The sequence below is a fragment of the Fukomys damarensis genome, unplaced genomic scaffold (genome assembly GCF_012274545.1).
Source record: "Fukomys damarensis isolate Sample0158 unplaced genomic scaffold, DMR_v1.0_HiC HiC_scaffold_14, whole genome shotgun sequence".
Lineage (NCBI taxonomy): Eukaryota > Metazoa > Chordata > Mammalia > Rodentia > Bathyergidae > Fukomys > Fukomys damarensis.
Genome location: NW_022900926.1, coordinates 23796358 through 23802614, shown reverse-complemented (window position 1 = coordinate 23802614; position 6257 = coordinate 23796358).

Below are 6257 nucleotides of genomic sequence, written 5' to 3'. Positions count from 1 at the left end.
TTTCCTTAAGTATTGAAAACTGGTATAACCCTTGCTATCAAAACTAAAACTCGAGGAGGTCTCTCCAGCTGCCTGCCTGGGCCCATCTGGCAGGTGCATGACCTCCCCGACTGCACACCACCAGATCCAGTAAGGACCCAAGGACCCCACAGGAGGTCTCTCTACCTGCCTGCATGGGCCCACCCACCCGGTGCACCACCTCCTGGACTGCACGCCACTAGATCCAGTAAGGAAGGTAGACCTTGAAACACCCCCATGACCTGCTACCCCCACCATTCTCAAACCTCCTGATTGGGCCAGTCCTTGGACCCACTCTGCAGAAGCATACCCTTCTCATGAAGGGTAGTTTTCTGAGCTCCCAACTTTGAACATCTTTAGAGAAAGGGCAGGGGAAACCTGTAATAGAACTAAGTGGAGTTCAACCCTGCGGATTGGGAAACTCAAATTAGGCCTAGTGGATTGAGGTCAGTCTGAGTTGCGGGGACCTGCCATTGGCTAGCCGAGATCAGGGGATTCAGTTCTGCATATGGCTGTACATGTGGTATAATATGACAACAGAGACATAGTCTGAAAGAGGCCCTTAAAATTCTTTTTGTTTTCTTTTACTCATTCCACCCTAAAATTTATTTCATTTTTCTGTCCTCTCTCTCCAACTCAGTCTCTTACTCCACCATATTATCCCTCATCTCCCTATTTATTCCTGCTCCTGCCCTAACTCAGACTTCTTCTATTATTTTTCCTTTGGGGGGGTGTTTTGTTCTGTTTTTGGATTTTTTTGGTTTCTTTTTTTTTTCTTTATGTTCTTTTCTCCAGTCATTTTACCTTACTCATGGCTCCGTAGCTTCAAGGGAAGGCAAGTGCCTGTTACTGTTAAGGGGATATATTCTTGTCCTTATTCCTGCACTCTGTCTATCCCATCTGAAGTTAATAGCTTCGTAAAGATAGTAAGGTAATTCCACAATCTCTGGTTTTACTTCAAACCTGCTCCAGTTCTTTCACTTATCTACTCCTCTCATCTTAACTCAGTCTAACCCCCATCCTAAATGGTAAAGATGCTAATTGAAAAGCATATTCACTGCAAACATATTTTGGGCTGCTTCTTGATATTAATTTAATTCACATGGTTTAAAGGTGATAGATTAATGACTACCACAAGTGGTCAGTTAGCAAGCTATGCTTGATCCTACTGGGCTGCTGAATGTATCAATTGGGATGAAGGATTGTGAATGATTTAATGAGTTGTTTTCTCTGCTATTATGAAAATGAGGATGTCTATGAGTCATTAGAAACTCAAAAGCTAAAACGCAACTATACCAGGAAGATTTAAGTAATACCCAGAAATTAAACCAAGGACAACCCAACAACAAAAATAAAAATGAGAAAACACTTAAGCAAGACACAAAGACAGATTTCCAGTTCACCAATGGCAAACAGTAGGACAAATGAGGATGAAAAGTCTGATAGTGAACCAGCAGGACACCCTGGACCCATACAACAGGAGATAAAAAAACAGATCAATCAGGCTCTAGAAAAATTCAAATCAGAAATAATTTCCCAGTAACCATAGAGATGATGAGCAAAATGGAAGTCATGATTCAAGACTCCAGAACAGAAACTGACAAAAAAATAGATGAGCTCAAGACCATGATAGAAGCCATGAAGACTCAGCATGAGAAAGAAATGGAAACAATGAATGCCCAACAGAGGAAAGAAATGGAATCCATAAAACAGATTCAAACAGATATCCAGGAGATTAAAGACACTATTGAAAGTGTACGCAACAGAATAAAAGATTGCAAAGATAGAATTTCAGATATACAAGATAGGATCACAGTCAGTGACCATGAAAAAAGAGATCTCTCAAAAACAGTAAGGGATCATGAGAAATCAATCCATCAACTTCTAGATGATGCAAAGAAAAATAACATAAGACTGATAGGAATTCATGAAATAGCAGGAGAAAACCCAAATGACTTAAAAAAGCTCTTCACAGAATTAATGACAAAAAAACTTCCCAAACAGAAGGGAAGAATTAGACATACAGATAAGTGAGGCATATAGAACTCCAACTAGCCACAATCAAAAAAAATCTACATCTAGATATATAATAATCAAGATCCCAGAAATCCAACAGAAAAACAAAATACAACAAGCAATAAGAGAAAAGAAACAAATCACATGCAAAGGAAAGCCCATTAGAATCACAACACACTTTTCAACACAAACCCTTAGGTCAAGGAGAGCCTGGAGTGAGGTATTTCAAGGCCTAAAAGAAAAGAACCTCCAAACTAGACTGCTGTATCCTGCAAAACTCTCTTTCAAAATAGATGGGGAAATAAGATAATTCCTCTACAAAGAACACCTGAGAAATTTCATGAACACCAAACCAGCACTACAAGGAATGCTAAACAATATCCTAGAAAAGGACAATAAAGGTCCCTAAACCATGAGGCCCAACAGACCACATCAAATAGGCAAGGCAAGAAACTAAAAGGAGAGAGGAGAAAAAGTAAAAAGAGTGAACAAAAGGCCTACAACATGTCAATAATAAGTCAGAATATATCAGTTATAATCATCAATGTTAATGGCCTCAATTCACCAATCAAAAGAAATAGAATGGCAGATTGGATTAAGAAGCAAAATCCAACAGTATGTTGTGTACAAGAAACACACCTAGTGCAAAAGGAAGCCCACAAACTGAAAGTGAAAGGATGGAAAACAATTCTCCACACGTCAGGAGCCCAAAAAAACGGAGGGGTAGCAATTTTACTTTCAGACAAAGTTATTTCAAACCAAAACTCATTAAGAGAGACAAAGAAGGACACTACATCCTTGTAAAGGGAGCAATTCAAGAGGAAGAGTTGACAATCATTAACATATATGCACCAAATATAAATGCCCCGACTATATAAAACAAATATTAAGTAACATGAAAAACCAAATAAGCACTAATACAATTTTAGTGGGAGATTTAAATACCCCACTATCACAAATTGACAGATCATCTAGGCAGAAAATCAACAATGAAGTAATAGAATTGAACCAAGCTTTGGAACACGTGGACTTAATACATGTTTACAGAGTATTCCATCCCACAAAATCAGAATATACATTCTTTTCGGCTACACATGGATCATTGTCCAAGATAGACCACATATTGGCTCACAGAACAGGTCTGAATAAATGCAAAAGAATTGAAGTCATCCCCTGTATATTATCAGATCATAGTGCAATCAAGCTGGAGATTAATAGCACAAGAAACTGTAGGAACTTCACAAGCACATGGAAACTGAACAACACTCTCCTAAACAATCAATGGATTACAGAGGAAATTAAAGAAGAAATTAGACAGTTGTTACACATAAATGAAAATGCCAATACAACATACAGGAATCTATGGGACATAATGAAAGAAGTTCTACAGGGAAAATTCATAACATTGAATACCCACACTAGGAAAACAGAGTGAGCTCAAATAAACAACCTAATGAAGAAACTTAGACTTCTAGAAAAACAAGAGCAAGAAAAACCCAAAGCTCGAACAAGAGAGGAAATTATAAAGATCCGAGCAGAAATCAATGCAATTGAAACTAAGAAAATGATACAAAAAATAAATGAAACAAAGAGCTGGTTTTTTGAAAGAATAAATAAAATCAACAAACCCTTAGCTAATCTTATCAAAAAAAGGAAAGAAAAGGCTCAGATCCTTGCAATCAGGAATGAAAAAGGCGAAGTCACAACAGATCCAAAAGAAATCCAGAGGATCATGAATACCTACTTTGAGAACCTGTACCCTAATAAAATGGAAAACACAGAAGAAATGGACAGATTTCTAGATACTTATGAATTACCAAAGTTGAACGAAGAAGATAAAAACATTTTAAACACCCCAATCACAATCAGTGAAATTGAAAATGTAATTAAAAACTTACCAACAAAGAAAAGCCCAGGCCCTGATGGATTCACTGCTGAATTTTACAAGAGACATTTAGAGAAGAACTACTACCATTACTCTTCAAACTTTTCAATGAAATTGAAAGGAAAGCTATACTTCCAAATTCTTTCCTGAAAGCAAGTATCACTTTGATTCCCAAACCAGGGAAAGAAACAACTAAAAAGAACTACAGACCAATCTCCTTAATGAATATAGATGCAAAAATCCTTAATAAGATACTAGCAAACAGAATACAGAGGATTATTAAGAAGATCATCCATCCTGACCAAGTTGGATTTATTCCAGAGATGCAAGAGTGGTTCAACATACGAAAGTCAATAAATGTAATACATTATATTAACAAAGTCAAGGACAAAATATGATCCTCTCAATAGAGGCAGAAAAAGTGTTTGATAAAATTCAACACCTATTCATGATAAAAACCCTGCAAAAAATTGTAATAGATGATCTATACCTCAACTTAATAAAGGCTATCTATGAAAAACCAACAGCCAACATCATATTAAATGGCCAAAAACTGAAAACCTTCACTTTAAAATCAGGAACAAGACAAGGATGCCCATTATCACCACTCCTCTTCAATATAGTTCTGGAAACATTAGCCACAGCAATTAGACAAGAGAAAGAAATTAAAGCAATAAAGATAGGAAAGAAAGAAGTTAAACTGTCATTATTTGCTGATGATATCATACTCTACATCGAAGACCCAAAAAACGCCACCAAAAGACTTCTAGGCTTAATTGACAGATTCAGTAGAGTATCTGGATACAAGGTGAACACCCAAAAATTAATAGCCTTCTTATACACAAACAACAGACTCACTGAGAGAGACATAAGGGAAAAAATTCCTTTTACCATAGCATTCAAAAAATAAAATATCTAGGAAACAATCTAACAAAAGAAGCAAAAGATCTCTACACTGAAAACTACAGCACTCTGAAAAAAGAAATTGAAGAGGATATTAAAAAATGGAATTATATCCCCTGCTCCTGAGTAGGAAGAATCAACATAGTGAAAAGGGCCATAATACCAAAACTGCTATATACATTCAATGCAATTCCAATTGAAATTACAATACTATATTTCATAGAACTAGAAAAAACAATCCAAAAATTCATTTGGAACCATAAGATACCTAGAATAGCAAAAGCCATCTTAGGCAATAGACACATGGCACTGGGTATAATAATTCCCAATCTGAAACTATACTACAAAGCCACTGTGATAAAAACAGCATGGTACTGGCAAAGAAACAGGCCTGAGGATCAGTGAAACAGATGGGAAGACACAAAAACAACTCCAGATATACACAGCTACCTCATCTTTGACAAAGGAGCTGACCATCCCCACTGGAGGAAAGATAGCCTCTTTAATAAATGGTGTTGGAAAAACTGGATTTCAACTTGCCACAGATTAAAACTAGACCCTTATCTTTCACCACGCACTAAATTAAAATCAAAATGGATTAAAGATCTAAATATTAAAACAGAAACATTAAACTTGCTGGAAGGTAAGTTAGGAAGAACTCTAGAAGACATTGGCATAGGAAAAGACTTTATGAACAAATCCTCAGTAGCACCAGAACTAGCAGATAGAATCAGCAACTGGGATCTCATCTTATTAAAAAGCTTCTGCACTGCAAAAGAAACCATCAACAGAACTAAGAGACAACCTACAATGTGGGGAAAAAAAATTTTACCAGTTGTTCCTCAGACAAAGGACTATTATCTAGAATATATAAAGAACTCAAAACAATCAACCCCCCCAAATATAAAGACCCGATTAAAAAATGGGCATCTGAAATGAACAGACATTTCTCAGACAAAGAAGTAAAGGCAGCAAGTAAATATATGAAAAAATGTTCTACATCACTGATCATTCAAGAGATGCAGATGAAAACAACACTGAGATTCTACCTCACCCCACAAAGAATGGCTACTATCAAGAAATCACACAATAACAAATATTGGCGGGCTTGTGGGGAGAAAGGAACCCTTCTCCATTGTTGGTGGGAGTGCAGACTGGTGCAACCACTATGGAAATCAATATGGAGATACTTCAAAGAGCTTGGACTGGAGGTTCTATTTGACCCAGCCATCCCTCTGCTGGGTATCTTTCCAAAAGAACTAAAAGAATCATATCACAGAGAAGTATGCACACCCATGTTTATAGCAGCACAGTTTTTAATAGCTAAAACTTGGAAACAGCCCATTTGCTCATCAGTTGGAAACTGGATAAAGAAGATGTGGTTTTTCTATAAAATGGAATATTACTCAGCCACAAAGAATGAGAAAATAGATTC